This window comes from Arctopsyche grandis, chromosome 3 (genome assembly GCF_051622035.1).
Source record: "Arctopsyche grandis isolate Sample6627 chromosome 3, ASM5162203v2, whole genome shotgun sequence".
In the NCBI taxonomy this organism is placed as follows: domain Eukaryota; kingdom Metazoa; phylum Arthropoda; class Insecta; order Trichoptera; family Hydropsychidae; genus Arctopsyche; species Arctopsyche grandis.
Window position 1 is genome coordinate 20,463,262 of NC_135357.1, and position 25,389 is coordinate 20,488,650.

At 34.1% G+C, this 25,389-nt stretch overlaps 1 protein-coding gene across 5 annotated transcripts in view; it reads left to right on the forward strand.

Moving 5' to 3' along the window:
* Window positions 1-25,389, forward strand: part of Sema1a (semaphorin 1a) — a 306,626-nt gene that overhangs the window by 176,556 nt on the left and 104,681 nt on the right. Inside the window, exon 2 of one of the 5 annotated variants that reach the window (XM_077428191.1) lies at window positions 21,763-21,810. The exons of the other annotated variants lie outside the window; for them this stretch is intronic. The gene's annotated coding sequence lies outside the window, so the exon portion shown is untranslated. The remainder of the gene's footprint in view (window positions 1-21,762; window positions 21,811-25,389) is intronic. 5 annotated transcript variants of the gene reach the window in all.

Below are 25,389 nucleotides of genomic sequence, written 5' to 3' on the forward strand. Positions count from 1 at the left end.
TATTTATTTTATTGTGATCATTCAATTTTCTTCGTATAATTAAATTTGCTGTAGTCTGAGTATTGTATCTATGCGATATTCTTAACGATTCTTTATCGGGTTTTCCGATTCGTGCCAGATTGGCTGACACTGAAGAATTTTCAATAGAAGCATTCCACTTTTCCCAAAGCTCGGTTACATCGGTTACTATCGACTTCTTGTGTTTGTGTTAAACCATTTTTACAAACCTCCGTTTAGCTTCACTTATTCCTTCTTCTAACCTTCACACACCCCTACTATACATTTAAACTACACACGATAGACACATTGACTTATCTGCGAAAGACTTTATTTGAGGAAAAATGACACCATTAAAATAAATGTTCTCGAATAAAAAGTACATTTTTCAATTTTTAAATGAGATTATTAATTTAGAACTTTTAATGTGTTTTTAACTTTAAAGTGACCTCAATAACAAATCTCGTGCTGTTTTCATTGTGAAACGTTCAAGTGTTCACCTGACATCTACACAAAAGGGACATATTCAATTTGGAGATAATTGAAAATAAACAAGACGTTTTGGTCTGTCCTACGGCAGAGGCATAAATAAATACAGGCAAAAAAATCAACAAGCAATGTACACGCGTACGTACGTACGTAAGCATTCGGAATCACATCAAAGGATTCCATCGTATATCGGATATTTTTTCTTTCGCATAGTACTCCCCTCTCTTCGCTTTTCTGCCTTTCTTTTGCTTTCTCCCGAAAAGGAAATTATAATGTGTATTATTTCCCCGGAGATCGTGGGTTATTTCATTTCCTCGCTTTTTTCCTCGTGCCATTCACTTTACCGATCGTTGCTAACATAATCGAACTCCCGTGTAATCGAATAATTAATGAGTACAGCACATTCACTATGACAGATTTAGCCTATGAATATATTATATACCCTATTTTCAGCACAATATTTCTCGGAGACATCGTAGATCGCGTGCTAAATTTGTTATTTGGGCACAGTCGATCGTTCGTTGTTGATCAAACGAGACTTCGATTAGTGGGATGCTGCCTTTTGGTCTGTTTTTAATTGGCTCGTTTATTCATCGTGTTGGGGAAAGGGGGTGTCCTCTGTCGGCTTATGGCAGCGATGGATGATGCAGCCTCCTCTTCGGTGACTTAATGAATCCATATAATTGCTATTGATGCTATTAAAATCTTTCAATTATAAATCAACTTGGCCTTCATCATCGGTTTCCTTTTGTGTATAAATAGCAGAACTATCTTCTACGTTATCATCATGCTGCTTTTCTATACGTTAGGGTAAATACACTTAACCGGATTACATTGTGATTTATTTAAAGTGTATGCTGAGTAATTGAATTGAAACGTCTTGTCTAGCAGCTTTTCGCTTTCCAATCCAATTCTTTTTCCTGCTATAAACATTTCCTTTTCGGCAGTGCTCCTGCAAAATGCTACCGAAATACATTTTTTTGAACATGGGCACATCAGTGTATAATCGCAACATACTTTGGTGCTCGTCGTGCGTTTGATTCAGAGTAATTGAATTAATCATCAATTCGTTTAAATCCGGCGTTGCGATGATGGCGAGATGAATTATCCCTTTATGTAGCGAGGCATCCCTTTGCCTCTCTATTATAACGAGCTATAAATCCCTCCATCAATCATTGCCACTTCTTCTGCGTTTCATTTAATTAATGGATAAGACAATGTGATGGACATGCTCCTTTCTCAAAGATTTTATCAAATCTACATATAATTATTATTTTACATACTTGTACAATAATACACATGTATGTACATATGTACATACAAATATAACCAAAAAATAGTTATAACATAGGAACTAAGGCTTCCAGTCCCGGGATCCCGGTGTTTTCTGCTACCGTGAATTCCGGTGCTGAAACTAGTCTGAATACCGGTATTACGGTGCTGGGAAAATTTCTTTAAAAATATTATTTTTACAAAAATAATAAAGAAAAAAACATAAAACAACATTATATAATGAACAATGGTGGGATGAGCAATGACAGTCATAGTCCATTTGTTTTCTCTGACCCGTTTTTACACCGGCTTGCCGTTCCCATGAAATGGTATCAACGGCCTGTATTGTGTCGCAGATTTTGTGCTCAACTGCAATGATATTTGTAGCATATTTTGACTGATTCTAACTCAGAATCGATCACTGATCGCGTTGTCACATGTGACTGTGTGCCTGTGTCTGTATGTGTATCTGTACGTCAGTGTATTTTAGGGATTTTTTGAACACCTTTCGTCCTATCGAAATGAAACTTAGTATCGGTTACTGAAATTATTATAAATTACGTAATTTCTTTTCATATTTTCAAGTTGACCGGAAATGGTACCTTAAATTATAGGTGTTCTCTTTTTTACTATTCTCTTTTCAGCTTGCTTTTGATTTTTTCGTCTAACAATATTTGTGTTCTTATCCACACTCTTTTGTTTTGATGAATAATTACTAGACGGTACAAAATTTTTGGAAAAAACGAATCAATGAATCAAAGTGATGTTTTTTACTTTTTTGATTACATTAAAAGATGTCTTTTATTTAATCTTAGAAATTTATGGATGCGAACCGAAAATTTAAAGAATGTAGCCAAACCCTCAAAATTAGTACGCCAATATGGGAGTATTTTTTGCGTGAAACATCGGGAGAGTTTACAAAATGCAATTGAACGTTTGTGAAATATGAAAACATGCAATAGAACTTTTTTTCTTATACATTTGAAATCACCGGGATCCCGGGATCGGAAATTCCCAGCACCGCAATCCCGGTGCTGAAGTAACCTTCCGGGATTGGAAGCACTAATAGGAACCTAATGGTTTTTGATCAGGTGTGTGACAGTTTTTGAATTGCTTATGGAATAATTTTGTTTTTATAATAAGATTTTTGTAAATACGCCTTTTATTTCGTTTAATACGAAATCACTGTCTTCGTCATTTTTTTAATTTTCGTGAAAATTTTAAATTACTGATGCATTTTTTTCTTACATATTATCATATAAAAGATAGACATAATATTTATATATGTATAACAAATCGTTATTAATTTTTTTTTTTATCCCGAGGAAAATTCTGAAGTTCAAATTTATCTATGTATGTATGTATGTATGTGTGAAATTCACATTTAACTTATTCACATTCAATAAAAATATATCATTACATACATATGTGTTTATTTCTATAACTGTGGTGAAACAATCCAACCCCACTTACAATATTTATCGTTTATTGAAATAGTTTTTGTCAAACAAAACGAAATATTGTATAATATAATAGTTGTTGCATAGCTTCAGCCCTTTGTTTTATATTTGTATGTATGTATGTAATACGATAATTTAAGTAATAGGTATAAGTTACATAATATAGATTGTTAGTAGGTATGAATATGACGTAGCATTTGATATATCGCCATTGGCGACAACTTATTGAAACGTTTTGTGTGCGCGATCGCTTTTTTGTTCCTGAGCTCTCTTTATTGATACAATTCAGTATCATTGTTGTCACTGTTGCCGATTTTCTTCGTGCTTCTGAATCTTTGTTCCGTGCGGTAATTTTTCCCACTTATTTGTTTTCTTTTGTTGAGATTTTTTTTGTTTTTCTACGAAACACAAGTTGTTACAATTCGTACATTGTACGACCATTTCTAGACATTGACTATGTAAATAAATTTATGTATTGTATTTAGTTAATATTTTATTGTAAAGACTAAATTTTTTATATATATATATATATATATATATATATATATATATATATATATATATATATATATATATATATATATATATATATATATATATATATATATATATATATATATATATATATCTTCTTTTACAGGTAGATGATCATACCATGCTTTCCATTTTCGGGGTGGAATAAGCGACTGGTATGCTGTATTAGCATATTTCATTTATTTGTTTATTTTTCTCTTTATTTATTGCCCCAAAGGAGGTTTTAAATTTACATGCGTGTAATCTTCGTGCATTTACGAAAATATGTGAAATAAATCAGGGACAACCGTTAATATACATTTGTAAACATTTATATGTATACAAATGTATGTATGTATGTACATATGGCTACGTTTGAAAATTATACAACCTTTGAGCTTTTGTGTACCTTCGTTCGAAAAAAATTGTTATCTTTATAAATGTCATTTTTATTTTTTATTCACTCGTACCTTAACGTGAATTTTATGCGCACTTAAAAAGGAAAACTTTCTGTTTATATATTTTTTTGCCGGTTAAACTTTTTTTATTTAAATGTTGTTTATACGCGGTGATGATTAAAGTTTCACTATAAAAGTGTTCCGCGATTTGGTTTACAAATTACATCGGCATATAACGGGGCCATACTACTCCCTACCCTAGTAAAGTCACACTTTGTTGTTCGGCCGGGAAAATTAGACTCCGGAAAAGTCGTAAATCTGCCTGCATAGAATGAAAAAGACATTCTAGCTCTTTTTATAGCCCCTCTTTTCCATCCATCCCTATAAATAAACATCTATCGATTATCTATAGTTGTAAATAAAGGCTCCAAACACCCTCTGTCTGAAATTTGCTTGACTTTCAAGGCTCAATACACCAGTTTTTTATTATTTCAATTTTTAAAAATTATTTTATTTAATCTATCATTTAACTTACGTATTAAAATAATTATTTCTCGTTACGATATACGCAAATACACGTGTAGATATAATATTTGAATTTTTATATTATCCGGATAATATATTCCGTCGTTTGTAAGGACAAAAAAATAAATAAATTCACTATAGCATAAATTAAAAATAAATAAATTACTATACAATTGATATAAAAGATTAGACAATTTAATGACATTAGTGCCATGAAAAAATACCGTTGTCTATTTCTTTTGACATACCAGCAACATAGAACAGTGGTTAACATGTAATGCTTTCGATTGTGTGGTCACGGGTTCTATTCCTGGCTTTGTTGCTGGCCAGACCTTGGATATGTGACTCCAAAATCGTTTGTTTCCTTTCAAAATTTGCTAATTTATCTGGTTTCATTGGAAACGGTTTCAAAAAATAGGCAATCCTGTCCTATTTCTCGAAAAAAATGAGTTTACAGCATCTCGAATGTGGTTATTTATAAAATGGTGCAAGAATGCAAAAAAAATTGTCGTGATGCTTTATACAACCGCTCTATAAATTAATTATCGACATATCATCATCTCATGATTTGTTGATATTTAAAAATGCTTCTAAAATTTGTCCATAGATATCTCTATGATAATTGTAATCTTTGGTGGTCGATATTTGTAATTGGCCTCGAATAATACTTAACGAAAAAGGTTGACAATATATATCGTGTTAATAAAAATGGATGTAACCTGTATAAATGAATAAATAAATAATTACCACACCCCTTTGGTAAAAAAATTTCAATGATATGTATTTTATGATTTAAAATATATATATTACTTAAGTGTAGGTTCATAGTTATTTTTTAATGCAATGGGTTATTTATTCATAAAATCCAGACGGACCGTCATATTTTGCCGATTTTATCTGACTAAATGGAATATTCCCATCAAAATCATATTCATTCCCACTTTGCATTCTTTCCGCTTCAAGAGATAAACGGGAAACCACTAGAGGTAAAACCTTCCCCAATAAAACTTAACTACATGGCGGCAAGTTGTAGTGAACCATATTTGTATAATAAAATCCGGAAAGATGTTCCATCTTTATTATTATTGAATGAAACTATTAAAAATTCCTTGATACGTGTACCAATTTATTAAATGCATTATTTTAGAAACAATTATTTTAAACTTTCATTAATTTATTTGGAATAAAATTTCGCATAAGAGTTCACTTTGTATAGAAATAAAATGTTAATGTATATGTATGTTTTGCGTTTCATGAGCTCCTACGTAGCTTTTCACCGTCTGCAATTACGTCGCGTTCGATCTCAGGTGTTCTTCGGTCGCTATTATTTAGCTTTTGTTATTCAAAAGAGAAAAAGTGTGAAAAATAACGACCACCGTTGTCGTTTGGTTCGCTTTTTTTTTTGTTACTTTTTGTACGCTTTTTTTTCTGTCGGCAATATATTTCGGTTGAAAGTCGTCACCGTCGTCGTCGGCGGTTTTTTCAGCGCTATCGGCCATTCTCGCCATTACACCGGGTCCACATAAATTTCTTATCATCTCCGCTGTCATCGGCCGCCCATTGTGCCCTGTTTCGAATTACCGCCACCATCCACCCCCTACTGCCGAGTAAATTACGTTACTGAACGAACCTCGTGTACTATCACGTATTATGCGCTTTTTTCTAGCGTAAAACATCGTGTTCCGTACACGCTGCCAACGCAACACTTACCATCCCTTCAAAGTTTAATTCTATTCCGTGTTCTTCATATGCTTCATAAATCATTCATTAACCAATTCAATTGGTTTATCTATGTATGTGTAATATGTATTTTATTGTGAACAATTGCATCAAGTATCATAAAGCTGCAGCGTAGCTCACTGGGTAAGCGGCTGTTTACTACATATTGTACTTAAAGGGTCATGAGTTGAAATCTTGGACTAAATCGAAAAATTAATTCGATTATTTCGATCTGAAGAGTAAAATTGCTGCTTATCCAGATTGATTGTCATGTGTCTTATCTGACAATAATTGTTAAGAATGTTCCGTGACAAATTGCCGCCACCAAAAATTATAATATACTAGCTGAACCCGGCATGCGTTGCAATGTCACAATAACGCAAGCAATTCCCGTTCCCGAGTTAAAGTCGTGGTAGTCTGACTTAAAACTTCAACAATTAGCATATATTTAAATGTAGGTAAATTTTAAATAGGTTGTTGATCTCTTTTTCCTATTACGCTGTACATATTAACATTGTAATATAATATAATACTATGATTACTAACAAAATTGATTTAAAATTGTAAAATGGAAAATGATCAGTAAAATAGATATAAGATGTATTGAGACCATAATTTAGTAATAATAAAAAGCATTTAAAAATCAAAAAAAATCTACGTTTAAATGTATGGCACACTTAGAATCAAGTATGTATTTGAAAGTATATATTTTCCTTTGACTTATTTTGTTGGGAAAAAATTTGGTTTCGCTTGCGTTTTCAGACCTACGCGATAATGGCTCCTCGTAACTGCTATAAATCAGTCGCGGTCAAAAACTTCTCGAAGCACATCTGAAAAATTGTTAACTGGCATCAGTTTATTTTTCACTCCTAACGACGCACTCGCCTCGAATCGCACGAAAAAACACCGTTTTTCTCTTTTTTTTCTTCTTGATTTTTTGTGTGTTAGGGCTCGTAAAGAAACTCGAATAATGGAAACTCGGGAACTGCCTAGGCGGGGGTGGATGGATGGAATTAATGGAGTGTGTAATCTTATCGGTAGTTTGTTAACATGTTTGTATGAATTTTTTTATTTTATTTCATTTTTTTTTATGAAAATAATTAATTCAATTGCATCGGGTTGCATCGCGTGCCACTTGGCAGGTCATTCATCACCTGAACCGACCGGGGATTCGAACCCCAATCTCCCCACTGGTCTTCCCATATTGCGTGTGTCGTCAGTCATGTGATGAATTCATATGTTTTTTTTTTTTGTATACCTCACGGGCCCGAATGTGAAACGCCCGAAAACGCAAATATCGGAAGGCAAAGATCGAAAGTCGAAAGATAAAAAAAGAGTGCATGGTAAACGGTACATACTCACTTAATTTGCGCGAGCAGGATACAACAGGAACAAGAGGAACAGGCATTTCCTTCCGTATTCTGCGCGCGCACATTAATACGGGAGGAAAAGCCTGTTCCTCTTGTTCCTGTTGTATTCTGCTCGCGCAAATTAAGTGAGTATGTACCGTTTACTATGCCCCCTTTTTCTTTTATCTTTCGACTTAAGATCTTTCGATTTTCGATATTTGCCTTCCGATATTTGCATTTTCGGGCGTTTCAAATTCGAGCCCGTCACGGAGACCGGTTATTTTTACTTACCTCTTATTATTATCCCTCTCATTTAACTGATTCAAGTCCTATAGAACAGGTGTCAAATATGTACATATAGTAACGAATCAGAGTTATAGCCTCACTGCAAAAACAAATTGTAACTGAAAAGAATTTCAATATTTCATTTGAATCGGTTTTCAACATTTTTGCTGAGTGAAAAGTGCTTGAGTAAAGCACTTTTCATTCGGGTTGTATTGCTGTGAAAACATTTTCCTTTGTTCAATAAAACCAAAGAGAAGTTGGGCAGATGCCATCGCTATGCTCATAAAAAGGTTTTTCTTAGAAATAAATGCACCATAATTACATATTATATTTACATTTACAAATATAGTTAAAATATGTTTTATATTCAATAACTATAATAATTAATACAATAATTCAATAGTTCACAAACGCTTGTAAGTGTACATAATTCAAATTGCAGTATTTATTTAGCACTTTTGAGTACTTTTATTAAAACTTGTACCAACATCGTTTGACGAGTTAACTACCTAGTAATACTATGGATAAGTTGATATAATTTTTTGGTTTGTGCAACTGTGACTTTACGCTTATTCAGATGGTGCGATAACGGCCGTGACTAGACAGACGGCTTCAGATCTAAAAGCTGACGTGGCCTTTTCAAGTACCTTCAGCAGTCACTTCTTCAGACAGTTCTCTCAATTTTTTCTTACCCTATATTACTTAAAATTTTTTCGATTTTCAATTTCTGTTTCAAGGGTTTTTCAATATATTTTTATAGTAAATCTTTTTTCATTTCACCGTTTCTCGGTTGTCATCTTCTAGGCGCATATACAATTATGTTTTAATTATCTTCTTTTATCGTTGTCTACATACAAAATATCAATAAAAGTATTTTATTTAAGTATCATTGAAAATTATTTATCATCTGCGTTAAATTCCCAGCACCTTTTTTCTTACCTCATATCCTCCCCCTCTGCCGTGCGTACGTTAGCAAAACTGGACGAGACGAATTATTGTCGTCTTCTGAAGTCCCAATGGACTGGAATTTTTTACTTTTTGTTCCCTCGCCCAACCTTTACACTCGGCAAACAGCGATTCTTTATTACGAATAATGGCGGTTGACGTTTTAAATCGCGAACGATGCCCCCCACCTCCCCCATTAAATCTTCTTATATTTAAATAAATTGCCACTGCGACCGTTACGACGGATTTTAATGCTAAGGGAGTGAAATAATTTTTATTTACGACACTTACGGTGACTGTTTTGAACTTTGAAATTATGGCTATGAGCATAAAGCTATAGATTTTTTTGCGATTTCTTCAAACTAATTCCCGTTTTAATTCTTATGAAATAATATATTCAAAGCGAGTACTTATTGATTAGATTTTTTTTTTATTCTGTTTTCTACTTACTTGACTTGATTAAGGGTTAATATTGCAAATTTGTCGCACTATCAACACAAAACTTGCACTTAAAAACGTGTTGCACTACTAACCGCGTTCAAAGGATTTCTCTCTTTTTATCTTTTAGAAAAGAACTCGTCGTTTTTCCTGAAAAGTGTGGCGTTCCTTTATTCTTCGATTTTCAACTGGCACCCTACTTTATTTTTGTCCTCTGCTTTGCTGTGTCCGGCTGCAGTTGTCTCCATCACTTTTCGACTTGCATCTGAGTGCATTCCTTCGTTGTCCTTTCCTTTGTTTGTCTGTCCGTCCGTTCGTGTGGTGAAAACTTCTGTCGCGGGCCACATCGCCCGGAACGATATGAAAACTTTCTGCTGGATAGGAAAACCATCCAAGTTTGTAGCTTGACAGTTTTCTACTACTTTCAGCTACTTTCCTCTATTTCCATTTAGACATATGTATGTATGTGTGAAATAGCTGACTGGTTAGAGCGAAGTCACTTACAATTTTCCGCGGGAAAAAAACCCATTCTGTAAATACTACGCATTTTTTTACATAGCAAGGACTACCTTGCTAGACAGCGTGTCTCTTGAGAGAATCGCTTTCAGTGGTGACAGGACGCGCCTTCTTACTGGGGAATTTTCAAGACACGGGGAAAGGTTTTTCCGACCGAGAAACCAGTTTAGTTCTGACGAAGGGGTGCACTGACTAGGCGAAACGTCAAAGCGTCTATCTTATTACTAAACCACTAACTTATTGCAATCGTTTGTCAATTTATTCATTCATCCACGTATTTTAATTCACATTATCAATTATAAATGTCTTAATAAATATACTATTTAATGCGTATGCCCGTATATAATTCTTTTGTGCTTTCGTGATGGATTAAATTGTGTTTTGTAGTGGGGTGGGAGATGTGAACCCCTGTCGCTATTATTCTCGAGATCTGAAGATCGGCGGAATTGGATTCGGAAGGATTTATAGACACATTGCATTTTTTGTTCAGAGACGGGTCTTTGTTAGATTAAAGATGGATGCATTCGATTCGAGGAAATTACTCTTTAATAATTATTACCCGGCGTTGCTCAGGACATGTATAGAAACATTATTTTTTTTATGTATAATCATACTGTACATACATATGAACGAACCTAGATTACTTTCTCATTTAGTAGCCGAAATGGTAGGATTCATATTTGATCTTTTATCGCGAGATTGAATGTGTCTATTTACCATACGCGATTCGTATTAAATTGAAAAACGGTGAAAAATGGTATCAATAATTTATAATCGAATTGGTTATTGAAGAATCGTCGGTTAACAGTATCGTTTCTGCACCCCGATTTTTTTTTAATTTCCACGTTCATTTTGGCCCCGGTGATATATCGGCCACGGTGTGATTTTTCAAATTCCAGTTTCGATTTCCGACGCTGGCCGTCGCATATGCAAAGCTTTTGATTTATGGCGATTATCCGAACACAAAGCGAACGGGAGCTTTAAGCTCGGAGCGCCGACATTTAAATTCTACCCGCAGTATAAATTCTATTCGTATTTAATTCACCTTGAGCGATAAGTAATTTTTATGCAATATTTTACCCGAAATGACATAATATATTATATCATATGTAATATTTTACAAAAAACAAAAACCATGTACTCGGTATAAAAACATTAAAATTTAATAAAGTTTTGGTGTTCATTTATACTTTTATGTACCTAAATATATAATGCACGAACTGAATGTTGATTAATTCATTTGTAACCAAGCAAACAGATACCATTTATCCAATATATGTCTTTGCATAATTTGCGAGAAGAATGGATCAGCTTAGACTTTGATGGAATATTGTATTGTCATCGTAAAATTTTGTGTGGAAAATGCCAAGAAAATCGGCTCAGTATAAGTGGGTCAAAACTTTATGACCAGAATTCGTGTTCACATATAACAAATTAACTAAACCGATGTACTAATAAAAATAGTCCTAGTCTAATTCGCAATACAGGTTGAAGTTACAAATGGAGATTGAAGTTTATATAACGACTACACAAGCCCGGTTCATCTCTTTTATGTATATTCGAATGTATGTATGTCAGTGGTTTCCAAACTTACTACTATTAATATTGGTACTTCCCCCCCTCCCTCTCTTTTTATTTCATATAATAATATTAACACATTTTTTAATGATAAAAATTTATTAACACAAAAAAATAAAAATATAATTGACATCAATAAATTCTTCTTCCAACTATATTATCAGCAAGCGGTATTTGTCGCAACAGTTTCGCCGAACATTGTTTCTACCAGATCAATAGTTTCTGCCAAAATTAGGTCTCTCCTATTTATATGTTTTTTTTACATTTTGCGTTTCTGTAAAAATATCTGTACGGTGCATTTGATAGGATGGAAAATATTTTCTTAAAAGTTTGCTTATTTTTATTTTTATTTTATTTAAAAAAATCAATACTACAGTGACTTCACAGGTAGCCCGAAAGCGTCACTATGCTTATAATACAAATATACATATAAAAATAGAATAACAAAAAAAATATATTTTAAAATGTTTTTTTTTGTAATATTTCTATGGGTTTACCAACGTATTCAGAATGCATAGTTTCAGGGTGCTGTTTTAATTTACTTCGTTTCATACTATGTACCTACATATATATGCAGCCAAAACTTTCATACAGAGCAAATGCATTTGTCTTTCCGAGCTACCTATAATAGCACTTGTGAATCCCATTGATAAATGGTGTAAAGCGCATTTTCTTGTCTTGATATTACTTCTTCCTATATCTTTATTAGTATTATCGTCAGTATCTTCATTGTTATTGTTTTTTTAACCAATTAAAATTTACGCGCGTTTCAGGAAAACATTTTAATGTTACATTTTGAAAGTTTATTTATAAATATATTTTATTTTTTTATGTTATGTTATAAATTAATTTTTCGTGCTTCCTTTAGTGCCTCCCAAGGAGGCGTGCCTTCCAGTTTGGAAATAGCATATATATGTACATTGTATGTATGTATGCAGTTATGAACTAGTCAGAAATTGATTGAAAGAATTCTACTTCATTAGCAGAATTGTCAAGTTAAATAAAAACCCATGTAATAAAAATGTTCCGATATTGAACCGTTGAATTCAAAGGTACATAATTCAATTTAGTATTACAGTCATTTTCTTTATAAAAACGTTTTGCAAATACGTACATAAATAAATATCACTGGATAAATTGCATCCTGCGCAATGTGGTGCCGACGTGTATGTACACATGTACGTTATGTTGGCGTGTCTCAATCCCGGTTGCATGCGAAACGGTACGAATGCACCACATTGCATCTAAACAAAATGAAAAATTGCTCTTCGATTTACTCGATCCGCTTACGCGGTTTGCCCTTTCACAATCGACGTCTTCATTTGTGACCAACGAAGTAGCTTACCTCGCAGGATGCGTAATTCGAAGCTTTCGAAAGCTCAAAGTCTCCGAGTGAAGTTGTGTTGCGCTTCGGTAATCTGATACGAAAGCTAGTTTGCGTCCCTTTGATCAAGCTCCTTTGTGGTGCTTTGTCTCCCACACTTAAATAACTCTTTGACTTCGGTCAAATTCTTACCGATGTACATATTGCATGTATTCATATTTTCATTTATTTATCTGCAAATATCTACATATGTAAATTATGAAATTTTTCGTTCGGTCGGGTAAATCAAGACTCCATTATATTTCCACTAAGCCACTTTCTGACATTGTCTGAAAATATTGGAAAGCATTAATTTATCTTCCGATATCATTTTTTCTCCGTTGCAATATTCATGCGTGAGATATCTCCGATAATATATTATATTAAGCGGCGATCCTTCTCGCATCGCAAATACGAATTTGCCTCCAAATCCGCGGAACGCTTTCGCGCTAGTGTACGGGCTCGTGATCCACTTTGTTCCCGGACGAAGTCGAGCCGGAGAATGGGATGGGTGTAGCCGAACAAACAGGAGATATGATAATGTCTCCCCCGGTTTTACTTTCGTCCTCCCGAGATCATTTGATGAATAATTCAACACTCATTCTTATCATAATTTGGCGGACGCTCTCTTCAACTTTCGTCTAATTTTGTTCGGGACACGCGCCCAACTTCTTTGTCCCCCCGCTACCACCCCTCCGATAATGATATTTATTTGTTTTTCCTTTGTTTTCCCGACACCTCCTGTTTTCTCTTCAACTGGACCCTCCTCCACCCACTTCCCGTCCCTTTGTTTCTCTCATTTTCGTTTCTGTTTTCAACGATGGTCGTTAGGTGATTTGAATCGTAAATATTGCATCCTGCATAACTATTATATTTCTTTGTGCCCAATATTGTGTCTCATTACCTTTGAATGCGATGGAAATTAAAACAATCAATGTGTGTAATATTTTTAAATTGGTGTATTATATGAAGATAAAATGTCATGCGATGATTTCTGACCAACGTAAAGGAAGTTTGGTCACCTAATGCATTAATTTTTGTTTCGTTTGAGCGGCCCATTCCCCGTTAATTTTCCCGTGAAAGGCTTCGTGAAAAACCGTCTAACTGCGTGATCGATCATCAGCGATAACAAAGTCGCTCATTAGCCGAGCTCGTATTCTGCGAGTGCTTTATTTTATTTCTGTCGCGTGCCCTATTTTCATTAATTTTCCAGGGAGCTTTCCTCCAAGCTTTTCATCGTCCTTTTTCCATCAACATTCCGCGTATTTTCCTTCCCCATACCGATCCCACCCTGTAGGTATTGGCTGTGCCTTCTTCCGAATCGACGACGTCTTAACAAATCACGTTCAATAGGCTTTACGATAAATATATCGAAATCCCATTATTATTACACTGACGCTGAATAACTTAATTATACCAAATTCGATTCATATTCGATATCATTTCGGCATCTTTCATTCTTCTACATATGTATACGTCTTTCTTCGTGTGAAATTTTATCATTGAACTTCATACATATGTTCTAGCAATGCAATCAAATATATTTAAATAAAATAGGAATAATCTGAATTTTAAATAAAATGTTTGAATTTCGATTTAAAATAAGATTTTCCAACAGAGCAAACTTGGTATTTGATCCCACCAGTTGCCAACTTGTCATTATGCACTATCATATAATTTCCGCGTGGTAAATAGAAACCCGCTGCTTTATAAGATATACTTCATATATCTATGTACATACATACGTTCATACAAATGTATATCCCATCAGCGATATGACAAAGTTTCAACGTTGCAGCATCCATTAGGATGAGCGATAATTACCCATACGAATGGAGGACCATACGAGAAGCTGTCCAGAGTCGGATATGAAATATTGATATGTGAGGCTGGGGGAACGGAGAGTGAGTGGGTTGTGAATCCAATCGGAAGCCCCGCTATTAATTAAATTCCAAGCGAATCAGGTCAAACGAACATGCACCACCACTAATGATTTAATTAAACCTTATATTTACCTGAGATATTTTTTTATCTAGTAACATTTTTCAATATTGATCGATGAATTATATATCGGGCATAAGTACCATTAGGGTTAAATTAGGAAAACAACTCGGTTAAGTGGGTTTCGGTAATGGGCTCCGACTCGCGAGCAGTTTAGTTAACCGAAGGATTACTGAACGAACCGGTGCAGCGTTTGGCAAATGTGCACCAATGTAATTGCAGAGTTGCATCTGTCCTGCACAATGCCGAACAACACTGTCTCAGTTTTGCATACGCTCGCAATTAATCGAGGCCAATTTTGCAAACGGCAACATTTTACTTAAAGTCGACCTGATGTATTACGAACAATCAAACTTAGTGGTTATATTTTATTGTGTGGTGGTAGTGGTTCTCTTCATACATGTTATTCTTTCCAAATTGTATTGTCACTTTATTGTAACTAATCAGGTAATTCAAATTTACATTGCACTTTCCATACTTTAAAGATTGTTTATGTACAAATTGATTACAAGATTGATATTTTTTCAGTACATCTGTGATTGGATTCCAATTTAAGTGGTAAATAACAAATATGTAGATAGTTGTGACCATTTCGTTATTTCTTCTATTTATAGTCTTTACAATTAAACGCAACATTAAACGGAACGCAACGGGAACGGGAATTGCATGCCTTATTCTGGCATTGCAACGCATGCCGGGTTCAGCTAGTAATTATAATTAAAAAATATATGTTTGTATGTAGAACGAGAAAGATGGTTTGATCGTACTTAATAATAATTAAAATCGTTGAATATTTTTATTTAACGTTACTTTGATACCATACAAGCTTTACAAGTTGTATATACATAAGTACATATGTATGTACATATACATATGTATATGTCTGTATATTGATGAATGTAAGTGGTTTCTAAAAGGTTTATTTTCATTTATAAAATTTAAATTATATAATTTATAACCGTTTTTGGATATTTAATAGATATGTCGTTTGAAAAAATTATACTTCATAATTATGTAGAATAATTCCCCTATTGACAAATTGTTTTTTGAACGTTGGTGGAATATACGTACATATTTTTTAATAATCATTCTCCTAGAACTATTAAATCCGCTTTATTTATTTTCCACAAATTTGGCAAAGGTCACTAAAATGTACACATAAACGTCAAGCAATGTTCTTTCTAGCGGATAGTGAAAATGTTTTTTCCATCGTTTAACAAATAATTTATGTCATTTTTCTATTTTTATGCTATTAAAGATGTCTACCCATAGTTAATTATATTAGATAATCGTCTTTTGTTATATTGGGTATGTATAAATGTAGGATTTACAAGTCCACGTTGATGAGGAACACCGACGTCAGTGGCAGAATGTCCCTCAACGGTAGATAGCGTGTAAGGAAGGCTTTCTGAAGTGGTGTTTCTAGTGGCCGTGGGTCGACTTTAATCCCTTAATCACATAACGCAAAGCCCTTAGAATTGCGTTCCACCGCGTACCAGGACGTATTTTCGTACACTGCGAACATTAAGTAATCACATTTTTGAAGAGGGAAAATAAAATACATATACCCAATTTCGATGCGATTTAATAGATTTGGGGTGTGAAAAATTACACGTCGTTAGTGTTTTTATGACGGTCGGAGTGAAAAGCTGGCGTCTGGTAATTACTTTTAGCATCCACTTTCCAGTGAGCTTTTTGCACTCGCAAAGCATCCGTGTAATCGTACACATGCAAAAAGCTGCGTTTCGCCGTCAGACTATCTCCGCGCGCTATCTCCGCAAGAAGAATTAATTTGGCACTCCAGCGGAGCTTTCGCACATTATATTCCCGTCGGTCGAGCGTTCTCTCCGGTCGAGCTTTTTGTCGTAGCTCTCGCCCATTTGTCGCATCTGTCGCCGAGAAAAACTTGCGCCAGTTTTACGTTCCGCGTGTACCTATATAATAAAATGCATACACGTTGAATCGGCAAGCGCGTGCGCGGCTCATCTGACACGCCCTTGATGATTCCAAAATGTGGACTAATTTTAGCTTCGGCGTTTTAATTTTGATTTTGCGGAAGACTCGCAGCGGAAGTTGCATATTACCAGTTCTGAAAGCTTCCGTTCGTGGAAGCAAAGCTATACATATGTATGTATGATGTGTGTTGAAATTTAATGCATATACGTACATATGTACTCTCTATATTGATATTTAAAACAGTTGATTGAAAGTTTACGCACTGGTATTTTGCATGTATTTGTGATACGACATTACGTTAGGGAGATAATCCAGTAACGGGCAGGGTGTGAGCTACGTGGAATAATATGAGGTAACAAGTTGGAAACATGCAAGAAAGTCATTTCAATAAAGTAGAGGCAGTTAGTTTCTGAGCTTAACGTGAGGGATGGAAAGTTTTTGTCCGCCCTTTGTTCTGTCTATCCAGTTGTCATCAGGTTTTCTTTCCAATTATACAGTTGTCACGGGGTGAGCTTTCTATCTCTCATCTCAGAATCTTCTTTCATTCTCTTATGCCTTATTATCCGACGTATATCAATTCCCTCCCTTCTTCTTGTTTATCGCTGATCTTTTTTAATTCCGACACATCTCATAATACACCACTTTTTAAAATATTTTTTTTTTGTTTTTTTCTATATTAGATTTTCGTACGATTATTTTTTTTCATCTAGATAGATTATTTATTTAAACGTTAAGATAATTTCAAGTGTCCGTTTCGCTGGGACATTTTTTATCGCTGTCGGAATAAAAAAATCCTTGAAAAGGGTATTTAACATTTAGGCTTTTTTGTTCGACGTAATTAAATATATCTTCTGAAGTCGACAAAAGGAGAATCTGCTCTTTTTTTTATTTCGAGGCGGGCTCGAAAACATTGTGCCGAATTCAATATAAATTTTCTTGTATGGCTGGCTCTCTTATGCCTTCTTCATTCACGAAATAATCTATTCAAATTCGGCTTTTTTCGCATTTCATTGCCTTCATTTTCACTCTTCATCCTCTTTGCGCGCCGCAATGAAATCGCCTTTACGAGTCTAATGGGTAGGTCTTCATTATTTGTCTTCTCTTTGGAAAAATTAATTAATTCCCTAACAAATTAAGAAGATTTTCCAATTTTATGCTCATCTTTCCATTTTATTTACAACATTGCATAATCGCAATATTTAAGTAAAAGTTAACGAATACCGTCTGTATGTATGAGCATACATCTAATATACACGAAATATGTATTATCATACAATTAAAACTAATTATATAGACTTTAATGTAATTAATTCATTTAAAATGTATGAAATATGAAAGTTATATATTGAAGTAAACATATTGGATTACACTTTACCTTCTTTACACATATCTAAATATTATATTTAAGTTTATCCATACGTATATTCTTATTTATTCAGTCATGTTTGTACTACCGTAACATTTGTCGGTTGAATAACGATGATTTATAATTCGATTTTTGGCATAAATTTCGCCGGGAACCCGTCATATGTATGTATGTACCTACATATCATACATACACTGAACCTTTTGCTGATATTGCAAAATATATGTGATGTACATACATACGTCGCATATACACGTTTGTAAATTTTTTGCGCGACGCTTCGCTTATGAATAATGTAGAGCCGAAACAAAAGGCCGTCGTTCTTTGATCCAGGATCATAAATCTGCGTAAAACGATACACGCCACCGGTCGAGTATTGTACCCCTTTTATATAATCGCGCCACACTTTGAGCAGCTCTAAACTCTGCGGGATCAAAAGTCAAACGGGTGCGGCGACGCTCCTATGTGAAGCAGCTTCATCGGCGCTTTGGACCGGTTGATGGTGTTTTATTGTTTTGACTTCTTTTCTTTTTTTTTTTAATTTTGTACGTTCTATAATTTAAATTCTATTGTGCGGTGCGGTTGAAAGGTTTTTCAATATCGTTTTCGAGCGTGTGCCGTGTAGGGCTGCTGCGGGTCCCTTTATCGCAGTTCGCACGCGGATCGAATCGGTCCGACCGATCGGTAATTTAATACGGTTTTATAGTCGAGCAGCCATTGCCAAATATTTACCTTACGCAAAATATGTATGATGAGTTCCACCCGCTCGGCGTTATGGCGGGGTTTTATGGCGCCGAGTTTAAGTTTACCTTTTGTTGGCGCCATAAAGCCGAACAGTTTCCTCGATTAAACCGCGCTCCGACGAGTTAACGTTTTGTGCATTTTCCCTATCGGCTCGTGGCTGCGGAAAAACAGGAAGCCCCTTCAGCAATACATCTCCTCTACTTTCGAGATTATATGGAGAATTTTCACTTCTTATCTGGCTAGCAACGAGTCGTCTCGCATATAAATTAATATTCTTCTCTATTCAATTTTACAAATTTTGTTTGTGTTAGTTCTACATACTTAACGTTAAATTGTCCATTACTATATTACAGCCAGAGATCGGCGGCCAGGATGCTGTCATATAATAACAATAGACCTCTCCATTGTCTGAGAAACTGGAGAGCATAAAAAATAGTTGACAATAGTAATTGATAATATTGAACCATTTTTTTTTAAATGGTGGAACCAGTGAAAAATATTAAGAGGCACGATTAATTTTTAAATAATTTTCGATTAGGAAAAATCATATTTTTTCTTTTTACATTAAAAAAAAACTAAATTTACCTCAATGGTCCAAACGCACTAGGCGGCAGTGCGTTCTATCTCGTACAATCAGGTATTTGGCCTGAAAACCTGGCCAAAATTTTTTTTTACTTTTTCTACCAGAAAATAGCTATTGTTAACAATCTTAAAATTGTTGATAAATTTTGGAAATTCCCCGTTTCGTAGGTGGGCACTTTGTAACAATTACTAGTTTTTTTCTTCTAAATCTTTTATTTTTTTAATAAAAAAACCTATCGCTGCTTTCTCTTATTATATCGTGTAGATGCTTCCGGTTCATAGACATGACACAATCCTCAGATACTGAAATATACATAAATAAAGAATGAAAATAAGTAGAAAATTGGAGTTTCAAAATACGCTCAATTATTATTAATTATTTTTTTAAATTGCAAATTAGTGCAAACTTTATTTTACTAGAATAAAAGTAGAGATCCTAAAGTTTTATATCACATAAATTTGATTCGTCTAAAATAAGCACAGTACGTTTAAAAACATCAATTTGTACAAAAAAGTAAAGGAAACCTAAGTGAAAATAGTAGGGTTTGTTGACAGGTCGAAACATGTAAAATAAAATTTTAAAAGGAATGAAATTTAGTTTAATCTAGGGTTATATCTTGTTCTTCAACATCTATAAGTTTTTTCCTTCAAAAATACTTTTAGTATAAAAATAATCATAAGGAAAGTTGTTTAACAACAAAATGCCGCGAACAAAAACATGCGTATCACACAAATGACAGAATTCGAATGATTTTTGGCCAGCTTTTGAGGCAAAATACCAGTATGTGCGTCGCTGCAGTGCAGTGCGGTCTAGGCTTAAGAGGCCAAACCATTTTAAAAGCACACCTGCTTATTACCATTTCTTTTAATGTATCTCTCATACAGATGTCTTGCCAATTATCTGAATTCGGGTTTAAAAACCTAATTGAGTGAGCGCGCCGAACAAAGACAGCCATTCACAAGTAACTTTAATTTAAACCTCTAATGTCAAATAATAAAAAAAAATGTTAAAATTATATATTTTTATGTATAATATATAATTTTATAATGTGGTAGTTTTGAGTTTCATCAAGATTTTTTGAAAAGATTTTTATATTTTTCTGGTAAGCTATTATTTTGCAACATTGTATGCACATGTATGTATATATAGTAAGTTAAGCTTAAACATATGAAAACAATGTCATTTTAACGTATGTGACCAATACTTTATATTTATTTTAAACATTTGTTTTTAGAAAACGAGAGTTTGTAAAAGCAAAATATTATTTTACAGCCTCTCTTTCTTTGAGCGTGATGTTACTTTTAACACGTTTCCGGTAGGCATTCTTGTTCGAAAGTCGCAACAAAGTTGTCGTCTCGTTGGGTCCATCTTTCGCTCGGCATGGCACCCGCCTCAGACAAGGACAATTACAATAATTCAGTGACAGTGTGTTGTTGTATTTATCGTGTCGTTAGGCGGGTCCTGCCACCGTAACCCACCCTAGACCTGGATATTGTTTATGCAGGGCGGCAGGCCTTGGGTGTTGTGCTCATACACAACACCGAGATAAGATTGCAGCCTAGACGGTGAGGTACTTTCCTCTTGGGCGTGATTTACTTCGCCGCGATTACAAAGCCGCCCGGCAAATGCATACGTCGCTGTAAATAATCACGAACGTTGCTTATGAATTCTTTAAGTTTCCCTTGTTGCACAGATTTTATGATATTCGCCTGTTCCCAGATGTACCTATGTACATATCTACATAGAAGACTTCACACTTCTCATGTACAGCATTTCCTACGGTCAACCACCTGGCTACGGTCCCTTTTCAAAACTCTCAATCATGAAACTGGATGTATTAAATTAAACTATTGCCAATTCCAACGATGTTTACAAATCAAATATATGTACGTATGTACATACAAGATAATGGTGAAATTGATTAATTGTTTGAGTCTTTGTAATCTGACGAGCTCTCAACCGATTGGAAAATGCTCTATTCAGTTATACACTCTTTGATTATCCATATATGTATGTATGTATATACTTATCATATATGTATGTATTCATTCTTATTTATTACAAACGGATTTTTATTTACAAATAACAAAGAATGTACATATTTTATTGGAATTTTCTTATAAAAGGCAGCACTTAAAATGTTTCATGTTATTTCATAACTGCTATAGTACGTATTTATAATATACATATCATTTTTGTATTATCCGAAATATTTTGAATGTATAATTTACAAAAAATACAATGTTCTCTTTTTTATTTTCGCAGGTGAGTTTTCAAATCAACCATCTTTGGATCTGTATTCGAGTACCGGAGGTTTGTAGGATTTGCGGGATTATTTTTCTTGTATTTTGGGCTTTGAAAATGAAACGTTACTCGTCTTATTGATGTCGAATCTTGCGAGTTCTGCGGTCTTAAGGGCAAGATCGATTCTTGGGGTGTGATGGCCCTTGGGTGGTAGAATGCCCTTAGGAGGGCGGCGTCGCCGCTCCCCCTTAACAACAGACGCCTCTTTATGACCTCAGCTCGAACTCTATTCTTAAATATTTGATGGAGAACTGACCACCATTCCCCTTTCTCCATCTCCTCCTTTTGTTTTGACCTCTAAAGATGTATCGGACGTTCTAATTTTAATTTTTATGCTAGTTCAATAAATACATATATAAGTAAGCTGCTGCTATGTGAGGAATATATGGACATATATTTTTTGAGTAAAATCGAATATTTCAATTATTAACAAAATATTCATTTATTTATTATATGTATAATACTTACGTACATATTCATATTAGTTTTATATTTTAAGTGCCAGCGAGTTGTTTTGCATACTAATTCGTGCAAAGCATTACCTGAAATTTCATTGTTTCTTACATTTTATGTATGTACATGGGTATTATGCATTCGCATATGTATGTATATAGTACATACATACATACATATATGCACATGAATATTAAATTGCTTTTACGGATTATCATAGTGCATTTGAGTTTGGGTACTACACATGTATTCCAGCTTGCATTGTCGGAGCATTTAAATTTAAGCTCAAAATAATGTAATACAATCCAATTTGCATCACATACTATTTATAATGCAACTGATACTATCGTTGCGAAGGTTAATTAATACATATACATTGTATATGCATATATTTGACTTTTATTTATTTATATTTAATTCGACGTAGTGGACGCGTTCGCAGAATCGTTTCGAACATGTCGGCCGTTTATGAACTTAAATTGCCAGTCCGTACCCGCGTTCCGGTCCCTAGGGGTTGTTTTCCGGACCGAGCAAAGGGAACTGGAATAAGCGCAAGGCAATTTCTCGACTTCGAAACCCCACCGTGCATTACAGATGAAGGGCATTTCTCTCTGAATTTCCAGAGGCGCTCCGAGGACGACGGGGCGCGCTTTCGGTCCCTACAAGAATTCAGGTGTCCAACGGGGAATAAATTACCGGGAAATTCCTCGGTACCGCAGAAAGACCCCAGCCAAATTGAAAATTTTTCGCTTACTCCGTCATTATCCGCCGACTAATTTATTTACCATGCTTTTAAATTATTAACTTGCCTCTCCGGTCTACGTATACGCAAGTATACAACGGCCATGTTTTTTTTCCCCAAGAAAATGGTTATCTTCGCAATTCTGCAGACGCTGTCTTTGCGAATATAAAGAATGTCTTAAGGCAAAACATTTATTTATTACGTATTTAAAGTCCGAAATTCTGTTTCAAAAAAATGGTTTATGTACTTCATTAAAACATTATTATTAAGCAGGCTATTCGTCTTTTCATATTCACTATATTTTTAATTATCTTATAATGGTATTATCATTACTTTATCTATGTACGTAGTTACAATAGATGAAGTTTTGTGATCATGAGATAATTCGAACTCGAGATTTTGACTGATTCGAACTCAGAATTGATTTTTGTGTGTCTGTGTATTTCAGGGATTTTTTGAACACCGTTAGTCATATCGAACTGAAACTTAGTATCGGTGACTGAAATTTTTATCGACACGATGTTAATTTTTTTCAAATTTTTAAGTTGACCGGAAGTGGTACCTCCCTTTATAGGTGTCCTCTTTTTTTTAAGTTTTTGAATTTAATTATCTCCCAAACTAAAAACTGAATCGGACTGAAATTTTTTTACATGTAATATAAATAATAATCTTTTTATAAACTTATATTTTTTATTTTAGATAGCATTGAGGCGATACGCTTAGATGTGCAAGTCTGTAGCTGAATGTTAGTAAATTTTATAATACACATGTATTAATTGTCAGCAAGCGATCGATCAATTTGATTCTGTTGCTGTCCTCCATTTTTCACCGTTGTTTCGTCCGCGGCCGTAAGTTGAACAGCACACCCTTAAAATGATTAATGTTTCGCATTATTTATTGGGTTCAGAACCCTCCGAGGACGCACACTGTCAATCCGGTCCACGTTATCACCCACTCGCCGTAATTGGGTGCTAGTGATCAACTGTCGACCAAAAACCTACCGACCCTATCCCTCACGTTTTGTCTCACATTGTTAAATTGTTTCGTTTTTAATCTAGAGCCTCATTACGGTCCCCATGCGCACGAGGGTGTCAGAAAATGCATTATTTCGGTTAATTTACTACGTATATAATACATGTATAGATATCGGTTCGGATGACCACGAGGGGTTTGTTTGTGGCATTCCAGACACCCTACCCACACCACTTCAAATCGCCTCTGAATATAGTGCAGATGGAACTGCGTCGTATGCGCTCTACGTGTGCTTTGTGGTTATAAAGTTTGAAACGGTTATCCGGGAATTTAGACCACCATTCCGAAGCGAGTGGATGCCGCGGTTTCAATCCGGTAGCTCTTCTACCGAGAAACGCACCTGAGTTCTCTTATTCCACTGATTATCGCCTTTCGCTTTATATTACGGCCCTAAACATACATATTTCAGGACTATTAAATGTATTTATGGCATATAACATATATTATTAATTAACGCTTTCGAACATTTCATTTCAATTAACTTAATTGATAACGAACCAAAAAATTTCGATCCTCAATTGTCTTGAATGCTGAAAATGATTAATTGCAATATTAGCTTTTACCCTAAATTGATTTATTTGGTCTGTTAATTAAACTTCATTATTATATATATATATTTAATCGTTCGTATATATTCAGTTGAAATTGTAATACTATCTACATACATATATATATATATATATATATATATATATATATATATATATATATATATATATATATATATATATGTATATATATATATATATATATATATATATATATATATATATATATATATATATATATATATATATATATATATACATATGTACGTAGGTACATAGTATTACAATGTAATTCATATTATTTTTGTGCCCCGCGTTTCCAATCCAAATGTTTAATATTTGTTTTATAAAATATACATTAACATGTTTCATCGTTGTAAAAAAATGTTTTTTTATCCCTTTTTTTTCGTAATTCTAAAATTTCATTTTAAGCCGTAATACATTGAACTCATACTGGCCTGTACATATACCTCGTAAAGCCTCATGCATACAAAATATCGATGAATAAAATATTGTGATTGTGAAAAATTTTACTTTTGAGGTTGAGATTTTCACACACATTTTTCATTCAAAATTATATTTTTATCAGTTTATCGCGGCTTTCAGCAATAATTTCAGAGTTATTTTTCGATGCTTTTACACAGAGGTGATTTTTTTAAATTTATTTATTTTATTTTTACATACATATGTATGTATATACCAGGAGGGCCTTACAGGTAAACCCCAATGCGCCGTTCTAGGCAATTAATTACAAACATCGATGTACAATTTAGATTTTTTTAGAAATATTTTAACAAAGCATCATAGATAAAG